Here is a 24519-nt window from a genome sequence, read left to right as displayed (position 1 = left end):
AATAATACAAAGTATTTCCACTTAATAGCTAATGGTAAACACAGAAAAAAGAAAATATTCCAACTGGAGCAACAAGAGGGGACTATTGTTGGGGAAGATAATTTGAAGGTTTATATTACTGAATTCTATAAGAAACTGTTTGGGGCACCGGCTCCAACTAATATTTCTTTAGTTGAAGGTGATATTCACGATATTACGCAAATTTCATCATTGGAGAATGACATCTTAACAGCCCCCTTTACAACTGAGGAAGTCTTTGAGGCAATTTCTCAAATGGAACTGAATAAATCTCCTGGACCAGATGGTTTTCCAGCTGAGTTTTATCAAACATTTTGGACTGGCATAAAGGATGATATAATGGCTTTATTTTCACAGTTTGCCAAAGGGGAATTGCCCCTTTATAAACTGAATTTTGGAGTTATTACATTATTACCTAAAAAGGAAAATGCGGTCCAAATTCAACAATATAGACCTATTTGTTTGCTCAATGTATGTTTTAAGATCTTTACTAAAGTTGGTACAAATTGTATCTCGGGGATTGCCCCTAGAGTTATAAAGCCAACTCAATCGGCGTTTATGCCAGGAAGAAATATCTTAGAAGGGGTGGTAATACTACACGAAACAATTCATGAGTTGCATACTAAAAAATTGGATGGGGTGTTGTTTAAAATTGATTTTGTGAAAGCATACGATAAAGTGAAATGGCCTTTTCTTCAACAAACTTTGCAAATGAAGGGTTTTGCTCCAGAATGGGGTAGAATAGTGCAACAATTTGTTCAGGGTGGTAGTGTTGGGGTCAAGGTGAATGATGATATTGGTTATTATTTCCAGACAAAAAAGGTCTAAGGCAAGGGGACCCTCTATCACTGATGCTTTTTAATATCGTAGTAGACATGCTTGCCATCTTAATTGAAAGAGCAAAAGAAGATGGTCAAGTCGGAGGGTTAATTCCACATCTAGTTGATGGAGGACTCTCTATTCTACAGTACGCTGACGATACTATCCTTTTTTTGGAACATTACCTTAACAAGGCTGTTAATATGAAATTGATTTTATGCCTCTTTGAAGAGCTATCGGGGCTTAAGATTAACTTTCATAAGAGTGAGATCTTTTGTTTTGGCAAGGCAAAGGAGGAAGAGGAACAGTATAAACAGATCTTTGGATGTGATGCTGGACACCTCCCCTTTAGATACTTGGGTATTCCAATCCATTACAAAAGACTCAGGAATTCAGATTGGTATCCGGTAGAAACACGGTTTGAGAGTAAATTAGGATGCTGGAAAGGGAAGTTACTATCCTATGGTGATAGGTTAGTACTTATTAATTCAGCATTAACTAGCCTACCGTTGTTTTTGTTGTCTTTCCTAGAAATACCTGTTGGGGTAAGGAAACATCTGGACTTCTATAGATCTGGATTCTTTTGGCAGTCCGACGAAAACAAAAGAAAATACCGGCTCACTAAATGGAATATTATTTGCCGACCTAAAGATCAAGGGGGATTAGGTATTGAGGTTCTCAAAATCAAAAATAGATGCTTCTTGAGTAAATGGCTTTTTAAACTTCTTAATGAAGACGGGGTATGGCAAGAATTGCTACATAATAAATACTTAAGACAGAAGACGTTATTGAAGGAGATATGCCCTAGAGGCAATAATAAAGTGGTTATTATTTATATCTTTATGTTTATGATAAATGTTTATATATCATGCTAGAATTGTATTAACCGAAACATTAGTACATGTGTGATATGTAGAAAACAAGAAGTCCCTAGTATGCCTCTTAAACTAGCTTGTTGATTAATGGATGATTAGTTTCATAATCATGAACATTGGATGTTATTAATAACAAGGTTATGTCATTGTGTGAATGATATAATGGACACACCCAATTAAGCGTAGCATAAGATCTCGTCATTAAGTTATTTGCTATAAGCTTTTGATACATAGTTACCTAGTCCTTATGACCATGAGATCATGTAAATCACTTATACCGGAAAGGTACTTTGATTACACCAAACACCACTGCGTAAATGGGTGGCTATAAAGGTGGGATTAAGTATCCGGAAAGTATGAGTTGAGGCATATGGATCAACAGTGGGATTTGTCCATCCCGATGACGGATAGATATACTCTGGGCCCTCTCGGTGGAATGTCGTCTAATGTCTTGCAAGCATATGAATGAGTTCATAAGAGACCACATACCACGGTACGAGTAAAGAGTACTTGTCAGGAGACGAGGTTGAACAAGGTATAGAGTGATACCGAAGATCAAACCTCGGACAAGTAAAATATCGCGAGACAAAGGGAATTGGTAATATATGTGTATGGATCATTCGATCACTAAAGTCATCGTTGAATATGTGGGAGCCATTATGGATCTCCAGATCCCGCTATTGGTTATTGGTCGGAGTGAGTACTCAACCATGTCCGCATAGTTCTCGAACCGTAGGGTGACACACTTAAAGTTGGATGTTGAAATGGTAGCACTTGAATTATGGAATGGAGTTCGAATATTTGTTCGGAGTCCCGGATGAGATCCCGGACATCACGAGGAGTTCCGGAATGGTCCGGAGAATAAGATTCATATATAGGATGTCATTTTATGTGAAATAAAATGTCGCGGAAGGTTCTATGGAAGGTTCTAGAAAAGTCCGGAAGAAACCACCAAGGAAGGTGGAGTCCACATGGGACTCCACCACCATGGCCGGCCAGCCCTAGATGGGGTGGAGTCCCAAGTGGACTCCACCATAGGGGGCCGGCCACCCCCCACATGGGAGGTGGGAATCCCACCTTTGGGTGGGAGTCCTAGTTGGGCTAGGTTTCCCCCTCCTATGGAAGGTTTTGGTTTCGGGTCTTATTCGAAGACTTGGACACCAACACTTGGGATCCACCTATATAATGAGGGGCCAAGGGAGGGGGCCGGCCACCCCAAGACCACAGCTTGGCCGCCCCCCTTGAGTGGCCGGCCACCCCCTCCCAAACCCTAGCTTTGCTCCTCCACTTCATATTTCCCGCGTAGCTTAGCGAAGCTCCGCCGGACTTCTACACCGCCACCGGCACCACGCCGTCGTGCTGTCGGATTCAAGAGGAGCTACTACTTCCGCTGCCCGCTGGAACGGGGAGGTGGACGTCGTCTTCATCAACAACCGAACGTGTGACCGAGTACGGAGGTGCTGCCCGTTCGTGGCGCCGGAACCGATCGTGATCAAGATCTTCTACGCGCTTTTGCAAGCGGCAAGTGATCGTCTACCGCAGCAACAAGAGCCTCATCTTGTAGGCTTTGGAATCTCTTCAAGGGTGAGACTCGATACCCCCTCGTTGCTACCGTCTTCTAGATTGCATCTTGGCTTGGATTGCGTGTTCGCGGTAGGAAAATTTTTGTTTTCTATGCAACGTTATCCTACAGTGGTATCAGAGCCGTGTCTATGCATAGATGGTTGCACGAGTAGAACACAATGGTTTTGTGGGCGTTGATGCTCTTGTTGTCTTTAGTTTGAGTACTTTGCATCTTTGTGGCATAGTGGGATGAAGCGGCTCGGACTAACTTTACATGACCGCGTTCATGAGACTTGTTCCTCGTTCGACATGCAACTTGTATTGCATAAGAGGCTTTGCGGGTGTCTGTCTCTCCTACTATAGTGAAGATTCAACTTACTCTTCTATTGACAACACTAGTATCACCGTTGTGGTTCATATTCGTAGGTAGATTAGATCTTACACGAAAACCCTAAACCACGTAAAATATGCAAACCAAATTAGAGACGTCTAACTTGTTTTTGCAGGGTTTGGTGATGTGATATGGCCATAATGTGATGATGAATATGTATGAGATGATCATTATTGTATTGTGGCAACCGGCAGGAGCCTTATGGTTGTCTTTAATTTTCATGTTGAGTAGTATTTCAAAGTAGTTGTAATAGTTGCTACATGAGGTGAACAACCATGAAGACGGCGCCATGAACCTTGACGCTACGCCGACGATGATGGAGATCATGCCCGTTGATGATGGAGATCATGTCCGTGCTTTAGAGATGAAGATCGAAGGCGCAAAGACAAAAGGGCCATATCATATCACATATGAACTGCATGTGATGTTAATCCTTTTATGCATCTTATTTTGCTTAGATCGCGACGGTAGCATTATAAGATGATCCCTCACATTAATATCAAGATAATAAAGTGTTCTTCCCTCGTATGCACCGTTGCATTGTTCGACGTTTTGAAGCATCTCGTGATGATCGGGTGTGATAAACTCGACATACAACGGGTGTAAGCCATGTTGCACACGCGGAATACTTGGGTTTGCTTGACGAGCCTAGCATGTACAGACATGGCCTCGGGACAACGGAAACCGAAAGGTTGAACACGAGTCATATGGATGATATGATCAACATGTTGATGTTCACCATTGAAGCTACATCATCTCACGTGATGATCGGTTTTGGTGTAGTGAATTTGGATCGTGTACCACTTAACAACTATGAGGGATGTTGTATTAAGTGGGAGTTCATTAGTAATTAGATTAAAACATGAACTAATTATCATAAACATAGTCTGAGTAGTATTTTGAATTAATTTTGTAGTATTGGCATCCGTTTTCTACCATGCGCTAGTCTTGTAATTGAGATAGAAATACTGTTAAAATCTGACAAGAAACTTTACGGATTGGTACCGTATTGTTAATGAATCAAGAATTGATTAAGTCCTATTGCAAACTTTTAGTAAACCTCACATTGTTGATTCAAAGAGCTATGGTTTCAATTAGTACCTAAAGTTATCTTGTCTCCGTGAAACTTGAAGTTCAAATCTGTTTGAAAAGTAAGGAGCTGAAAATTTAGTTTTCAGAAATAATCAAGGTATGAGATATATGTGATATCTAAGACCTTATTGCAAGATGATAGAATAAAGTTTGGTGAGACTACATAAACTCATAAGTTTTATGGGAATGTACGAAGGTTGAAGACGCAAGGCGTCACAATCCTCCAACTATTGGGGCACTAACGATATTCGCATATCCATGAAGTGACCATCCTTAAATATGCAATTTACTAAGACTCGTCGTTTGAAGCATCACGTGATGATCGGGTGTGATAGATTCTACGTGTGCATAAAGCGGGTGCAAGCTAGATTTGCACATGCAAATACCAAGGTTTAAACTTTATGAGCCTAGCATGTACGTACATGGTCTCGAAAGTTATCATGAATTGATGGATAAAATTATGAGTGAAATTGTTCATCGTATTACAAAGTTACTAATAGTGAAATCTGAAACACTTGTCATATGATGATCAACTTCAAAGTAAGAACCTCAAGGTTATTGGTATTTGACCAACAAACCTAGAAGTTATTGATGTTGAAATGTTTTTCTGAATAATGAGGAAAGCTAAAAGAGAAACTGCAAAAGATATTTTGGCAAAAGAAAAGAAAAGACTAGAAAGTCTAGCTCAGGTGTATATAAATGATATACATGTTATGGTTGTATTCCTAGTTAAGTCACACAATGAAATTCTTGGGTATTAGTACCATATTGGTTGGTATGAAGTGTCATACAAAACAACGCAATACAAGAATACAATGGCCTAAGTGATTGACAAGGAATATGATAGGAATGCACGTCTGGAACAAAATAAAGTGTTATTATGTTCGTCGTTGGCATTCTATCTAGCCCTTAGAATTTATAATAAAGAACTTAATAATTGTTATTTTTGCTCTGGTCAAATGAAAACAATGAGTTGTTCAAATTATGACATTACTCCATGTACGATGGATAAGTTATTATAAATCTTAATGGTGAAACATACATACATAACACTGACGCTAAAAATGCCATAAGGCAAATGATTTGAATTCCACTTATTTGTGGAACCGCAATTTAGGTCATGTTAGAAAGGATCGCATGAAGGAACTCCATGCAAATGGATTTTTGGAGTCATTTGATTTTTGAATCATTTGGCGCTTGCAAATCTTTTCTAAAGATAATGATTAAAATACCGTTCATAGGCCAAGAAGTTGAACGGGCAACTAACTTAGTGGAAAAATACATGATGATGTATATGGTTCATCACATAGTTGTGTGCGGGAGATTCTCCTACTTCATGAAAACTTTCAACAATGAATTGAGTATATATGTGGATATATTCAATAAGGAAAAGTTTGAAACATTTGAATGGATTCAAATAAATTTCAGCATGAAGTGGAAATCATCGTAATAGAAAAGTCAAATATCTATGATTGGATCATGGTGGAAATATTTGAATTACGAGTTTTAGCGAACATCTAAGAGAATTATGAAATTGTTCTACAACTCACATTTCTTGGAGTATCATAATGATGATATAGTATCCAAGATATGTATCCAAACTTTGTTGGATTAATGATGAGATAAATATATTATGACGCCATTATATTTTTGTGGATTATGCTTTAGTGACTACCGCTTTTTACACTAAATAGAGCATCATCATGATCCGTTGAAATGACACCATACGAGTTATGGCATAGGTAAGAAACCTGATAGTCTTTTCTTAAATTTTGGTATGCATAGCATAAGTAAATAAGTTTACAACCAAAAATCGGATGAATGTCTTTGTTGGTTATCCCAGAGAATTGATTGGGAATTCTTCCCACTATGGAGACAAAGACAAAAGTGTTTGTCAATGTTTTCTTATTTCCAAGAAATTGTTTCTAGTGAAGTTTTTGAGTGGGAGGACAATATAGTTTGATAAGGTTTATGAACCTGAGCATAATGATCAGAGTAGCGCAGCATCGGAATTTGTTTCGGAAGCGGCCACAACGATCATGGCTCCCATGACTACAAAGTGTTTTAGCCATGGAGATCGAAGTACATATTGAACCTTGTAGGTATGGTTTACTTTGTGATCAAATAAATGATTTGTGAACAAAGGATTGATTTTGAACAATGATAAACCAACTACAAACAAAGAAGTTATGATGGGCCCGACTCGTTAAAATGGCTATACGCCATGAAATCCAAGATAGATGAATACTTTATGAAAGTAAATAGATCTATGAAATTGATAGACTTGGATGAAATATCCTTGAAGAAAGCTTGACTTGTCGAAAAATTGTTTACGACAAAATTCAAAGAGTTGAATACGATAAGATTAGATCTTCCGTAGCAATGCTTATAGTCTATGTGGATTATTCTAGTAATCACTACATATTTCTTTTATGAGATATGCTAGTAGGATGGCAAAATACACTACTTAACAGAAGTATGTATACAAGATACAACCAAGAGTTTTGCTGGTCCGTGGAATACTAGATAGCTATACAAGCTTCAATTGGATGAAGTAAGTATCACGGAGTTGGAATCTTCACCAGATGAAATAGTCAAAGAGTTTTTGATTTCATCAGAGACGATGAAGAGGCTTGCATTTGCAAGAAATTAAGTGGGAGCGCTAAGACACATTTATAATACTTTATGTAGGAGACATATAGTTGGTTATAAATGATGTAATTATATACTTGATTAAAAGGTTTCATTGAGAATTAACTTCAATGAAAGGATATGGACTGAAACAAATTTAGTGTCAAGATCTATGAAGATAGATTGAAACACATAAATAAGTTTAAGTCAAAGTACATATGATGGATATTGAAGTAGTTCAATATAGAAATATTAAGAAAATGTTCTTGTCATGTGAAGGTTTAACAAGACTTGAGTGTATCGACACTCAATGAGTAAAAACACATGAGTGATTATAGATCACGAATAATATGTACACAATCAGATATCATGTGCTATATAGTGTTATGAGCATATACCGTAATGATTCATATGATGATCATTGGAATGACAGTAAGAATATCCTTGAGTACTTTAGAAGAACTAAGGATATATATATATTTTTGTATGAAGAAATGACAAACAAATCGCTGTAAGGTGTTACACCGATATTGGTTTTGTCACATATAAAATATAATTTCAATCTCAAATTAGACTAAGTGTTGTTTAAAAGGTAGCACAATGAGCTAGAAGTTGTCTATGCTAGATTTAGAAGAGTTCTAAATATTGTGACGGATTCTACAAAAGAAGGCAGTAGTATGTCATTGTTTTGACAATGACAAAGGATGTTAAGTCAAGAGGTTCTTTGAGAACATGGTGTAGTTCCGACGGAATCAGAACTTTGAAGCTATATTGTGTATGACAATATTAGTGACATATTTCAGATCGCGGAATTAAGGTTCCACCAGAAGACCAAACATATTTAATTCCGACTCATTTGGAAATGAGTGATGCGTTGAGACGCAAATGAATTACAAAATACATACGTTTCTGAGCGTGTCAGATCCGTTGACTAAAAACCTCTCCCGTGAGCAATACATGATAAAGCACCATAAGGCCAAGGTGTTATATCTTTACAAATGTAAACTAGATTATTGACTCTAGTGCAAGTGGGAGACTGAAGGAGATATGCCCTAGAGGCAATAATAAAGTGGTTATTATTTATATCTTTATGTTTATGATAAATGTTTATATATCATGCTAGAATTGTATTAACCGAAACATTAGTACATGTGTGATATGTAGAAAACAAGAAGTCCCTAGTATGCCTCTTAAACTAGCTTGTTGATTAATGGATGATTAGTTTCATAATCATGAACATTGGATGTTATTAATAACAAGGTTATGTCATTGTGTGAATGATATAATGGACACACCCAATTAAGCGTAGCATAAGATCTCGTCATTAAGTTATTTGCTATAAGCTTTTGATATATAGTTACCTAGTCCTTATGACCATGAGATCATGTAAATCACTTATACCGGAAAGGTACTTTGATTACACCAAACACCACTGCGTAAATGGGTGGCTATAAAGGTGGGATTAAGTATCCGGAAAGTATGAGTTGAGGCATATGGATCAACAAAGTGGGATTTGTCCATCCCGATGACGGATAGATATACTCTGGGCCCTCTCGGTGGAATGTCGTCTAATGTCTTGCCAGCATCTGTATGAGTTCATAAGAGACCACATACCACGGTACGAGTAAAGAGTACTTGTCAGGAGACGAGGTTGAACAAGGTATAGAGTGATACCGAAGATCAAACCTCGGACAAGTAAAATATCGCGAGACAAAGGGAATTGGTAATATATGTGTATGGATCATTCGATCACTAAAGTCATCGTTGAATATGTGGGAGCCATTATGGATCTCCAGATCCCGCTATTGGTTATTGGTCGGAGTGAGTACTCAACCATGTCCGCATAGTTCTCGAACCGTAGGGTGACACACTTAAAGTTGGATGTTGAAATGGTAGCACTTGAATTATGGAATGGAGTTCGAATATTTGTTCGGAGTCCTGGATGAGATCCCGGACATCACGAGGAGTTCCGGAATGGTCCGGAGAATAAGATTCATATATAGGATGTCATTTTATGTGAAATAAAATGTCGCGGAAGGTTCTATGGAAGGTTCTAGAAGGTTCTAGAAAAGTCCGGAAGAAACCACCAAGGAAGGTGGAGTCCACATGGGACTCCACCACCATGGCCGGCCAGCCCTAGATGGGGTGGAGTCCCAAGTGGACTCCACCATAGGGGGCCGGCCACCCCCCACATGGGAGGTGGGAATCCCACCTTTGGGTGGGAGTCCTAGTTGGGCTAGGTTTCCCCCCTCCTATGGAAGGTTTTGGTTTCGGGTCTTATTCGAAGACTTGGACACCAACACTTGGGATCCACCTATATAATGAGGGGCCAAGGGAGGGGGCCGGCCACCCCAAGACCACAGCTTGGCCGCCCCCCTTGAGTGGCCGGCCACCCCCTCCCAAACCCTAGCTTTGCTCCTCCACTTCATATTTCCCGCGTAGCTTAGCGAAGCTCCGCCGGACTTCTACACCGCCACCGGCACCACGCCGTCGTGCTGTCGGATTCAAGAGGAGCTACTACTTCCGCTGCCCGCTGGAACGGGGAGGTGGACGTCGTCTTCATCAACAACCGAACGTGTGACCGAGTACGGAGGTGCTGCCCGTTCGTGGCGCCGGAACCGATCGTGATCAAGATCTTCTACGCGCTTTTGCAAGCGGCAAGTGATCGTCTACCGCAGCAACAAGAGCCTCATCTTGTAGGCTTTGGAATCTCTTCAAGGGTGAGACTCGATACCCCCTCGTTGCTACCGTCTTCTAGATTGCATCTTGGCTTGGATTGCGTGTTCGCGGTAGGAAAATTTTTGTTTTCTATGCAACGTTATCCTACAGTTATCGGAGGTGCAAGTTAAGCCCACCGATTCCCCCTTTTGGAAAGGATTAATGAGGGTTAAACAAGAGTTTTTTTCTAGGGGTTTTTTCAAGGTGGGTAATGGTATGACCACCCGCTTTTGGGAAGATACATGGCTAGGAATGTAATATCCCAGGTTTAGAGGCAATAAAATGAGAGAACACCAAAGTTTGCATTGCATTCATGCATAGAAAATCCGGGGAATTTTCGCGCTTTCAAATAAAACTTACCACAGTAACTGAAGTTTCACTTGACTTGCTGGAACTGAAGTAGATCATCAAGTCAAGCGCTATAAACTTCTCTGTGATCTTTGCTAAAACCTTGTTTTGGGTAGAGATGATTTGATCTATGGATTAGATCAAATGGAATTAGTTTTACAACAACACATTCTTTAAGAATCAAATCCTAACTTAATAATACTTAAAAGTTAGCAACTACCTTTGTGTGTAATTTAATTCACTTCTAAATAAGGTAAACCACAGGGTTTAAAGTGCATAAAAGCCACACCTTCTCATTTAAATCATAACTTATTAAATATATGGAATATCATAAAACTAAATCCATTTACATTACGAATTATAGTTCAAACTATTTGAATAAAACTAACTATGAGTATTTTGAAACTCATATGATCATGCCTTGGTGAAATCAAACACCAACTATCCAAATTTGAGGAATAACCTTCAACCTTGATCTTTTGATCAATATTATAATATAAATCCAATCCAATATGATATAGTGACTCATCCACAATAATAAAACCATCCACAAGATATTTAGTAACAAATGCCACTTGGCTATCCAAAAATAAATCATATGAGAGGATAATGATCTTGCCACATAGGAGGAATATATCTACATGACTTGCTTTCCAAGTTATGCCACCTCATGCTCAAAGGATTGCTATGGATGAGGGCATGACAACCAAGCACCTTACTCACCAAACCAAAACAAGAGTCACCATCTATGTGTCATGATACTAGAGCTTGCCCAAGCCTATAAATAGAGCCACACCCTTCATCCATTTGGACATCTTGTACCATGCTACAAGGAAACCAAACACTTGAGACCTTCCATGTGAGTTAGCTAGGATCAAGATGAAGAAGCTAGGAGGTGGAGGCATACCACAAGATGAAGGTTTATCAGATTTCCTGAAGAACAAGCTACAGAATATTGCGAGGTAGAATCCCTAGGCAAACCATATATTTGGAGGATCATATAATCATATCTATTTGAAAATTTGAATTGTGTCTCATAAGAACCCCAAATTAATCAATTATAAAGTGGTTGTTTATAAACAAAACAATACTGTAGGTAGCATTATCAAATTGTTTTGACATTCAAATATTTTATAACCTATAAAACAAAACAGGATTTAAATTTGAATTTAAACAACAAAATAGAAAACAGAAAAGAAAACAAAAATTTAAAATAAGAAGTGGAGGGAAACTTACCCTGGTGGCAGCCCATCACCACCACGTCGCAGCCCAGTTCCGCACCAGCCGAAGCAGGCCAACGCAGCCCAGACGCGGCCCAGCCCAAAGCCACTTACCGTTTTGGTCGCTTCAAAAATCGTGCGAGAGGAGGCCATCGTCTTCGTCTTCCTCTCCGAGCTCGATACCACGGCAGCGCCAGTAGACACCATCCTCGTCGACGATAAGGACGTCCCGGACGCGTGGAAGCTTCCAGAACCCCTCCCTAGGTCTCTCGCGTCCGAGTCTATCCGCAGGAGCGAAAAGATCCTCGCCAGACCACCTTCCAGAGACCGCCACCTCTCGGCCATCATCGTCGTCGTGTCGCAGTCTCCGTGCTCCCCTCGGCCTATAAATAGGGGTGAAAGCACCGCCGAGCACTTCTTGATCTCATCCACTCCTCCAGATCTTCTCTATCCCTCTCTAGCTCTCAATTCCATCCGCGCCAGTACGCCGGAGCCGAGGAAGAACACGGCGGTACAGGCCACCCCAGCCTCAGGCGCGTGGTCGAGGAGAAGCGCCTGGCGCTGTAGATCATCTGGGAGGAAGGAATCGTCCTGAATCTTCCTCAAGCCGATGAATTTCACCGATCCCTTCTGCAGCATATCGCCGGTAATGGTGAATTCATCGCCGTCTCCCTCGATAATCAACATCTCCGACCTCACCATCGGGTCCAGGGTGAGATTGCGCATCCATAGACCCTTAATTTACATCTTCTCGCCGTCTGTAGCCAATTCTCGCTTTTTGGCTGGAGCTCACCGCCGCAGAGATGCTCGCCGGAGTTGCTCCAGTGACCTATCGGTGGTGGCATTGATGCTCATCTACTCAGTATCTGCTCGCGGTTCTAACGCGCCTCGAATCGTCACCTATAGTGCACTGTATCGTCCTCGCCGTTGCTCGCCGGCGCTCTCTCCGGCGAGGTGACGTGGAGGTGGACCCGCTAGTCGTGTTGACTTGGTCAGCTGCCAACGAGGCAGGTGACTAGTCAACGACCCCACCTGTCGGTCACTAGGGTTAGATCCAGATCGGTACAGTTAGTATTTTCTGTTAAATTTAAAAACCACTAAATTGCTGAAACTTTGCAAAATCATATAAAATTCATTTCAACTCAGAAAAATGCAAATAATATATCAAAATGCTCATAAAAATAAACTCTACTCAAATAAAATATAAAACAAAAATGTGTGCCAAAATAAAATTTCACTTATTTTTAACCTTATAAATTATGCCATTTCATTTATTCAAAATACAATTTGAATTCAATAATTAGTGAAGTTTCAAAATTAAATTTTAACTATTCAGTAACTTAGTAAAATGTTAAGATTAATTTTATTTATCATATTTGCATTAACTTAATTATTAGTGGTAATTCATAAACCCTAATTTGCAAATTACCATTTACTATTTTCTTTAAATAGTAATAACTCAAGAAAATATTATAAGCCAATATTATTTGGTAAATCAAAACTTATTTACTTAAACATTCTTAAGTTAACAAATTATATACTTTAAACCTAATAACAATTATTAAACCCTGATTCTTAATTAAACCTAATTAGGAGTTACTCTAATTATTAAATCTTGTAAAAATTAATAAAATGTCAAAACATTACTAAATTTAATTCAAAGTAATTAGTAACTACAACTCTATTACTAATCATCATTTTAGGAGTTATACCATAATTTAGAAACCTTAGTTTCAATTTGAGTAAGACCTGGATCCCATTATTTTATGTGATCATTCCACCTTAGAACCAACTCTAAAACCCTAGATATGTGTCACATATGATCATGTGAGATTTACTTGACATCTAGAACCCTAATAAGCAACAATTGAATGCATTCTTATGATCCACTAGCATAAAACCAAGTCACATGAGATTATCATTTCATGTCCCTATTCTTAATTAAAACCTATATGATCCATTAGTGTCACCTAGGTATAAACCTTAACTGGTTAATTGAATTAGTACCATCTAAGTATAAACCCTAACTTGTTAATATGTGAGCACCATCAATACTCATACTTAGTATCACACCATGAGAACCAACCTTAACCATCATAATTTAGTAGAACTATAATGATGAACCTTAGTACCAACCTTATGTAGTAATGCACATCACATGCTCCTAGTCCACTAAACCCTACCTAGGAAATGATAAGCCACTTAGCTGGGCAACCATTAGAGATTACTTAGTTAAGTAGTTGTGAAGTCATAGTAAACCCTAACTCATAGCAACACCTTGACCATCATTCTTTGATATGATACCCATAATCAACTTTAGTAATAAACCTGCTAATACTTGCTACATATAGACCAATTCTATTTAAGAACCCAACTAGTTTCTTTTAGTGAAACTAAATGAATCCAATAGTAAACCCTAAAATCCATAGCACCTATGTATAGTAGTTCATATTCTTATTTAACCTGTTCTTCAAAAGTTATTCTTTTGAAGTACAAATGTCAATCAAACCTTAGAAACCCTAATCCTTCTTTGAAATACTCATTAGTTCTTAAACAACATGTTCTTCAAAAGTTATTCTTTTGAAGTATAGTATAAGTAATCATCAACCATGTTCTGTAGAACTTAAAATTGACAACTGTTCCTTACATATTATTCCATCACTATTCTTTATGTGTATGATTGTTATGATGTCTTATATCACTTGATTAGGATGCTAATATAACCAAACCCTAATAAAAACCTTGTTTGAGAATCATTCTAAAAGTGCAACCAACCCTAAAGAAATCTTTACAACTCATACATCATAAATCATCGAGGTTAGGTTACGCTCGGAACGATTGCATCTCATTCTATGCATTATAGCATCTTTGCCAGTTCTTTAAACATTGTCCTTACCGGACGATGATGGTATTTCAGAATTTGAAGTTATCACGTATCGAAGCTTTTGCCTGCATAATCTTGCAGTCAAGGAAGGCAAGTTCACCCTTGCTCATGTCAACTTGATTATTTTCTATTACTTTAATGCAAAGCTATATACTTATCATTCCTGCATCGCAAATAAAATGTTACTTTCCAACTATGAATATGACTATGTGGTTGGCAATGGAACCATGGTATGTGTTGATATGGTGGAGGTTCCATTGCATGGGTTATATCACCCTAGGATTAATTACCAATGCCGTCCAGTGATTCTAGCGCCGTACAAACCACGTTGACCATGAGATCTATAATGGCTCTGGGGAAGCCAGCCGTATCTTTTCCCTTCTGCACGCCAACGGATTGGTAGAGCCGGCGGGGTGTTGGAGGCACTGCCGTAGGTTGGGATAGCCTTTTAAAAACCCATCCATTAGTGATGATGGCTCTACGATATATGAAGGATTGTCCGGAGTACACCGTGAGTAAAGCCGTATTATCGGGGGAAGTCTACTGGGGGTGTACGGTTGGACAAAAGGGTGGGTTTGCAGTCGCGGAGAAGGCGGTGTGGGCTTGGATCTTTATACCTGGCCTCACACCAAAGGAAGTGTGAACGGGGGCAAGTCCCTGCGGATGGCAAAAGGGTGAGATCTCTTGTGGGAAAAGTAACGCACCTCTGCAGAGGGTATCAAGAATTGTGACTGTCACTCCCTGTTCCGGGAAGGGAACTGCGAACGCGGCAGGAAAGGAACTCCACGAAGTTCTGTTCAACCTGTGAAGACTGACGGGCATAGTTTTCAGAATAAAATAAACCTTTTGAAGAAATGTTTATGAAAACTTGCATTGGCCTGTGACTTTCTAGTCTATGGCTGTAGCTAGTGCATGATACACCTATTTCCTATTATGAACTTGCTGAGTACGCTCGTACTCATTCTATCTCGTTTGAACCCCCTTCTTAGATCAAGGCACCGAAGGAGAAACTACCGTGGAACTCGAAGACAAAGGAGTCAACTGCAACAAGATGAAGAATTCAATCAAAGAAGCCAATGGAGACAACTTCTGCATCAGCTATTATGGAAACCTAGACTAGTAATAGAAGGGAACCTTTCCCTAATCCTAGCACCTAAATAGCTATCATTCTATAGCAAGCCAGTTAGCTCTTAAACTTGAGTTAGCAATCAGATAGACAACGAGTCGTTCTTCTGGAGCTTTATTTGAAGTTTTACCTCACTATAAAGTAGGAGGCTGTGTGGATCTTATGTAAACAGTTCGTGTGTACTTCTATAGACATACCTTGGACTCGCATATGTTTCTGTTGTACCACTCTGAGAGATGTAATATGAGTGGAACGGTGTTTCACTTGTGTTATGTCAACGACTTGTGTACTACACCATGCAGTGGTACGCTGGGTCATCATAGCTGGTATCAGAGTAAATGCTTTGACCCTAGGATTAAAACCCTTTAAAGGAGACCTATAGGTTTGGTAGTGTCTATAGGAAGTGTCTTAGCCAAGTCAACTATGCTAAACCAATTATTCTTTTGACTTGAGATGGGTATTCACTTGAGAATAATCCTGACACACTTGCGTCAATCTTTCTTATCTATTTTCTAAAGTAAAGTTAGTTAGTTATCTTGCTTCATTCCAAATAATTAGAACACCATTGAAGCTTAAGATAAATGGTGGTAGTAGACCACAGTTGGTATACAAAACATGGTAGTCCAAAGAGAGGATACAACCACAAGGAAGATATCCTGTTGGAAGTAGTATACCAACGCAAGTTATGGTTAAGTAAGAGTCATTAAAAATGTCAAATGACTGATGTTAAGTAAGGGAGATAAGTTATATAAGGTAGTATATGTCTATGATGAGTCAATCATAGGAGGTAAGGAAGAGTGATAGGAGTTACATGAGTCTACTTTCAATAATAAACTAGGTACTCATATATGATTCACTTGAGAATCATGGTATGATGGAGTAGAACATCATAAGTACAATAACAAAAGGATGATAAGGAGTAGGATTTAAGGAATAGTTCGAAAGCTTAGGCCTTAAAATCCTAATAACTGTACCAAGTATGTTAGAACCATAGTCCTTAATTTAAACAAGGACAATTTAGAGCATATCACATAGAGAAATCCTGGAGGTATAGGTGGTATATTTTAAACAATCATGTGTTTAGAGTAGACATGTTAGAACTAATTGTATTATAGGAAGTAGTCCTCAATAGCACATATATATGGTATACTATTTTGTTAGTACTTCCAAAGAAAACTAGGTTAACTTCAACTATCCCAGGCCATTGTGTTTCAAGTTTGTCCCATTGCAAATGTGCAATTAAGATAAATGTTGAGGAAAATAGTAGAAATTCACGTATTCGTGCTAAGTATCACAACTTAAACCTATCTTATGTGGTGTTATATATTGCACATCTACGCCTGATGTTTAGGGATGTCTTACCCAACTACTATATTCAGGCATATAAGGATGTGTATTATAAGCACAAAGCTGGATTTTCTTGGATTTTATTGGATTTTCATTGATTGACTAGATCCATACATGAAGTTTGACTTTGATATGCAAATGCATGTTGCAATATCAAGCTCTTACTTGATGTTATAGGTCTAGAGGGTAAAGGTATTCGTGTGAGGAAGTGACGAATTCTGAAGATTTGAAGACAAGATGAAGATTCACTTGAAGAAGGAAGTAAAGTTGTGGGAAGCAACCACAACAATCTGAAGGAAGGACCAATTAAAACTCATTTTTATCCTTAATCAAGGAGTACTTCAATATGGAAGTACCATGAAAGTGTGCAAAATAGTGAATATGGAGCAGTAGAAGTAGAGCCATATTCATTCTGGAAGAAGGGAATGCAAGTGAAGTCACTTACAATACTATTTTCATAGTATCAACAAGTGGTTATCTTGCAAAACAAACCCTGGAAGAAGGAAAATAGACAAGTGAAGTCGTAGCTGGTATAATAAGACCGCAGCTGATATAGGATAACCATGAAGAGAAGGAATGTAAAGTGAGGTATATCTTAACTAAAACTATGTAAGTAGCCACAGCTGGTAAGTAGATATTGACTAGAACCATAACATAGCCACAGCTGGTATCCAATAAGCCACATCTGGTACTAGGTAGTCTGCAGCTGGTAACAAATAGTCCACAGCTTAATCGTTCTTTCACTCTAAAGGAAAGAGGGATTCCGCAGCTAGTATTTCACAGCTGGTATCCCGTAGCTGGTAAATATTTAGTCGGAGGATTCATAATGGATACCCACAACTGTGTGGATACACCTCAAAGAATTCTTCGTGAGACTTTAGAAAGGTACAAAATATAAACCAGACTTAAACCAACTACCTAACCTTGGAGTTTAATGATTAGAAGAAAGGAAGTTTGAAGATCATTAGTAAACTCCAAGGGGGAGAGGAAGGCTGAATGAGAAGTATTAAAATATAATATTCGAAGTATGATGGACCAAGAAGAAGGTCTGAACTGAGAGGAAGTCCGATCTTATTTTTATAAGGTTGTTGGGAATAACCCATATAAAAGTACTCTCAGGAGGTTGTCAGACCAGAAGCCGAGGTTCATATCTCGAGGAAGTAAGGGGTAGACCCTAACTTGAGTGGGTAATTGATAATTACTCAGAAGTAAAAAGGGCTAAGGTAAGTCCAAGATAATGAAGTTGGAGGAAGAAGATATCGGAGGACAATCAAGGCCAAAGAAAACAAAAGACCGAAGGGTTTGACCATACCCAAGACATAAGCCTCTTAGAAAGATTCCTTTCATGGAACCTAAAGAAACCAAAAGGAACATAACTAGGATAAACTAGAGGCCATGATTGGATGGACTAAATGAGTCTAATTCATTCGTAGGACTAAACTACCAGGACCATGCCTATTGTAAATATCTTACCAAGTACCATTACTTTCGTTATGGTAGTAAGGGAAAACAATATCCTACCTTAAATGAATCTTTTAGAATTAAGGTTTGGACATCGCAGTTGGTACACCATAGTGCCATATTACATCGCAGCTGGATTATCGCAACTGATAGAACCAAGTTATAAGTACCCAAATAGGAAGATGTCACCACAGCCATTAGTAAAGTCCATTAACACAATAAGATGTCTTAATCCAAGAATCTTTGGATAGTAAGCCTATAAGCTTAGAGTGTTGGAAGAAATCATAGAATAGAGGAAAGTATCAGTGCCAGACATCAGAAGACTTCCAGAAGGATTTGGACAAGAGATATAATCAATCATATCTAATATGATCACCATGGAGTTGAAGGATGGTGATCTGTTCAAGACATTTCAACATTCCGAAACATGAGAGCGTTCGAACTTCGGGACGAAGTTCAGTTTAAGAGGGAGAGGCTGTAATATCCCAGGTTTAGAGGCAATAAAATGAGAGAACACCAAAGTGTGCATTGCATTCATGCATAGAAAATCCGGGGAATTTTCGCGCTTTCAAATAAAACTTACCACAGTAACTGAAGTTTCACTTGACTTGCTGGAACTAAAGTAGATCATCAAGTCAAGCGCTATAAACTTCTCTGTGATCTTTGCTAAAACCTTGTTTTGGGTAGAGATGATTTGATCTATGGATTAGATCAAATGGAATTAGTTTTACAACAACACATTCTTTAAGAATCAAATCCTAACTTAATAATACTTAAAAGTTAGCAACTACCTTTGTGTGTAATTTAATTCACTTCTAAATAAGGTAAACCACAGGGTTTAAAGTGCATAAAAGCAACACATTCTCATTTAAATCATAACTTATTAAATATATGGAATATCATAAAACTAAATCCATTTACATTACGAATTATAGTTCAAACTATTTGAATAAAACTAACTATGAGTATTTTGAAACTCATATGATCATGCCTTGGTGAAATCAAACACCAACTATCCAAATTTGAGGAATAACCTTCAACCTTGATCTTTTGATCAATATTATAATATAAATCCAATCCAATATGATATAGTGACTCATCCACAATAATAAAACCATCCACAAGATATTTAGTAACAAATGCCACTTGGCTATCCAAAAATAAATCATATGAGAGGATAATAATCTTGCCACATAGGAGGAAAATATCTACATGACTTGCTTTCCAAGTTATGCCACCTCATGCTCAAAGGATTGCTATGGATGAGAGCATGACAACCAAGCACCTTACTCACCAAACCAAAACAAGAGTCACCATCTATGTGTCATGATACTAGAGCTTGCCCAAGCCTATAAATAGAGCCACACCCTTCATCCATTTGGACATCTTGTACCATGCTACAAGGAAACCAAACACTTGAGACCTTCCATGTGAGTTAGCTAGGATCAAGATGAAGAAGCTAGGAGGTGGAGGCATACCACAAGATGAAGGTTTATCAGATTTCCTGAAGAACAAGCTACAGAATATTGCGAGGTAGAATCCCTAGGCAAACCATATATTTGGAGGATCATATAATCATATCTATTTGAAAATTTGAATTGTGTCTCATAAGAACCCCAAATTAATCAATTATAAAGTGGTTGTTTATAAACAAAACAATACAGTAGGTAGCATTATCAAATTGTTTTGATATTCAAATATTTTATAACCAATAAAACAAAACAGGATTCAAATTTGAATTTAAACAACAAAATAGAAAACAGAAAAGAAAACAAAAATTTGAAATAAGAAGTGGAGGGAAGCTTACCCTGGTGGCAGCCCATCACCACCACGTCGCAGCCCAGTTCCGCACCAGCCGAAGCAGGCCAACGCAGCCCAGACGCGGCCCAGCCCAAAGCCACTTACCGTTTTGGTCGCTTCAAAAATCGTGCGAGAGGAGGCCATCGTCTTCGTCTTCCTCTCTGAGCTCGACACCGCGGCAGCGTCAGTAGACGCCATCCTCGTCGACGATAAGGACGTCCCGGACGCGTGGAAGCTTCCAGAACCCCTCCCTAGGTCTCTCGCATCCGAGTCTATCCGCAGGAGCGAAAAGATCCTCGCCAGACCACCTTCCAGAGACCGCCACCTCTCGGCCATCATCGTCGTCGTGTCGCAGTCTCCGTGCTCCCCTCGGCCTATAAATAGGGGTGAAAGCACCGCCGAGCACTTCTTGATCTCATCCACTCCTCCAGATCTTCTCTACCTCTCTAGCTCTCAATTCCATCCGCGCCAGTACGCCGGAGCCGAGGAAGAACACGGCGGTACAGGCCACCCTAGCCTCAGGCGCGTGGTCGAGGAGAAGCGCCTGGCGCCGTAGATCATCTGGGAGGAAGGAATCGTCCTGAATCTTCCTCAAGCTGACGAATTTCGCCGATCCCTTCTGCAGCATATCGCCGGTAATGGAGAATTCATCGCCGTCTCCCTCGATAATCAACATCGCCGACCTCACCATCGGGTCCAGGGTGAGATTGCGCATCCATAGACCCTTAATTTACATCTTCTCGCCGTATGTAGCCAATTCTCGCGTTTTGGCCGGAGCTCACCGCCGCAGAGATGCTCGCCAGAGTTGCTCCGGTGACCTATCGGTGGTGGCGTTGATGCTCATCTACTCAGTATCTGCTCGCGGTTCTAACGCGCCTCGAATCGTCGCCTATAGTGCACTGTATCGTCCTCGCCGTTGCTCGCCGGCGCTCTCTCTGGCGAGGTGACGTGGAGGTGGACCCGCTAGTCGTGTTGACTTGGTCAGCTGCCAACGAGGCAGGTGACTAGTCAACGACCCCACCTGTCGGTCACTAGGGTTAGATCCAGATCGGTACAGTTAGTATTTTCTGTTAAATTTAAAAACCACTAAATTGCTGAAACTTTGCAAAATCATATAAAATTCATTTCAACTCAGAAAAATGCAAATAATATATCAAAATGCTCATAAAAATAAACTCTACTCAAATAAAATATAAAACAAAAATGTGTGCGAAAATAAAATTTCACTTATTTTTAACCTTATAAATTATGCCATTTCATTTATTCAAAATACAATTTGAATTCAATAATTAGTGAAGTTTCAAAATTAAATTTTAACTATTCAGTAACTTAGTAAAATGTTAAGATTAATTTTATTTATCATATTTGCATTAACTTAATTATTAGTGGTAATTCATAAACCCTAATTTGCAAATTACCATTTACCATTTTCTTTAAATAGTAATAACTCAAGAAAATATTATAAGCCAATATTATTTGGTAAATCAAAACTTATTTACTTAAACATTCTTAAGCTAACAAATTATATACTTTAAACCTAATAATAATTATTAAACCCTGATTCTTAATTAAACCTAATTAGGAGTTACTCTAATTATTAAATCTTGTAAAAATTAATAAAATGTCAAAACATTACTAAATTTAATTCAAAGTAATTAGTAACTACAACTCTATTACTAATCATCATTTTAGGAGTTATACCATAATTTAGAAACCTTAGTTTCAATTTGAGTAAGACCTGGATCCCATTATTTTATGTGATCATTCCACCTTAGAACCAACTCTAAAACCCTAGATATGTGTCACATATGATCATGTGAGATTTACTTGACATCTAGAACCCTAATAAGCAACAATTGAATGCATTCTTATGATCCACTAGCATAAAACCAAGTCACATGAGATTATCATTTCATGTCCCTATTCTTAATTAAAACCTATATGATCCATTAGTGTCACCTAGGTATAAACCTTAACTGGTTAATTGAATTAGTACCATCTAAGTATAAACCCTAACTTGTTAATATGTGAGCACCATCAATACTCATACTTAGTATCACACCATGAGAACCAACCTTAACCATCATAATTTAGTAGAACTATAATGATGAACCTTAGTACCAACCTTATGTAGTAATGCACATCACATGCTCCTAGTCCACTAAACCCTACCTAGGAAATGATAAGCCACTTAGCTGGGCAACCATTAGAGATTACTTAGTTAAGTAGTTGTGAAGTCATAGTAAACCCTAACTCATAGCAACACCTTGACCATCATTCTTTGATATGATACCCATAATCAACTTTAGTAATAAACCTGCTAATACTTGCTACATATAGACCAATTCTATTTAAGAACCCAACTAGTTTCTTTTAGTGAAACTAAATGAATCCAATAGTAAACCCTAAAAGCCATAGCACCTATGTATAGTAGTTCATATTCTTATTTAACCTGTTCTTCAAAAGTTATTCTTTTGAAGTACAAATGTCAATCAAACCTTAGAAACCCTAATCCTTCTTTGAAATACTCATTAGTTCTTAAACAACATGTTCTTCAAAAGTTATTCTTTTGAAGTATAGTATAAGTAATCATCAACCATGTTCTGTAGAACTTAAAATTGACAACTGTTCCTTACATATTATTCCATCACTATTCTTTATGTGTATGATTGTTATGATGTCTTATATCACTTGATTAGGATGCTAATATAACCAAACCCTAATAAAAACCTTGTTTGAGAATCATTCTAAAAGTGCAACCAACCCTAAAGAAATCTTTACAACTCATTGTTATCACCAGAATTTGACCGAGTCAGAGGTGGGCCGCGATCAAGATTGGGCTTGAAGAATATACATAGAAGAAATACGTGAACCGGCCTTGTACACGAAGTTTGGGCTAGTTTGCCCTTGTATCTGTAAATATAGTAGGATACGTGTCGGTTAGATAAAACTTGACTCGTGCACGGTTGGGATTATTCCCACGTTAGAAAGTCTACGGACTATAAATATGTATCTAGGGTTATCGAGATAGACAACAATCACGTTCATCACAAACCAATCTTGGCGCATCGCCGACCCCTTGTTTTGAGGGTTTCTTCCGGGTAAGCATCATGCTGCCTAGATCGCATCTTGCGATCTAGGCAGTACACGTTTATTCGTTGTCCATGCGTTGCTCGTGCTGAAGCCTTTTTGATGGCGAGCAACGTAGTTATCATAGATGTGTTAGGGTTAGCATCGTTTTACCTTGCTACATGCTTTCGTTCATGCAACCCTTAGACGTCTAGCCGTCCTTACACCTTCCTTAGGTGTAAGGGTGGCACCTTGCTTGATCATTATTTAGTAGATCCGATCCATTATGATTGTTCCTTGTTCTTCAAGAATTAGTTTAATATCTGCATAGTTAGGCCTTGCAAACGGGTTGAAGGATCCGGTGGCACGTAGGGTGCAGTTTGCTAACCCTAGATAAGATGTTCCGGGGATCAACTTCATGTTGGTTTTTAGGCCTTATATAGGGTTGGTTTGTTGACACCGTGCGTGGCTGCTAGGCTCAATCACGAGTAGGATGTTCCGATTATGCGGTGAAAACCCTAAATCGTTGTAGATCGTTTTAGCTTTATGTTGATCAAGCAGGACCACCATGCTATCGTAAACCCTTTACGAATCATGGGTGGATCGGCTCATTGAGCCGATTCACGGGAAAACCTGAGAGCCGATCGAGGCTCGTATTTAATGTTTACGTGTATGCCATGCAGGAAACCTAAGCGAAGCAAATCCATCACCTTCCTGACCAGGTATAGGTCAGGTGGCACGCCCTTGCACCAGCATCGGACGTGTGTGCAGAGCAGTGGCGGCTCCAGGATTTCGGCGATGGGTATTCATTGTAAAAAAGTTTTACAGTGACAGCTCCATCATACCTTGAGACGGGAATCCGCTTCGTTCGATCATGTTCCAGTGCCCCTAAATCCGCTTCATCAATTGTTTTATCATGTGTATTTTTTTTGAAGTTTTTCTCACAATGGAAATATGCTACTGTCGGCAACACTTTTCTTGTTCATCCATATTACAAGAAAACAAGCGGAAAGTGTTTTTGGCTCCCGAGTTCTAGTACTTTCGCCATTTTTATAAAAAAATAGAAGGTATTTTTACCATTTATACAAGTTATAAAAATCTACAAATAATTAATCATGCAAAATCTTCACCCAAAATTCTTTTTAGTTTGTGCTAGA

Source organism: Lolium perenne, chromosome 4, assembly GCF_019359855.2.
Source record: "Lolium perenne isolate Kyuss_39 chromosome 4, Kyuss_2.0, whole genome shotgun sequence".
NCBI classification, from domain to species: Eukaryota; Viridiplantae; Streptophyta; class Magnoliopsida; order Poales; family Poaceae; genus Lolium; species Lolium perenne.
The sequence above is the reverse complement of the archived record's forward strand: the minus strand, read 5'-3'. Positions refer to the sequence as shown.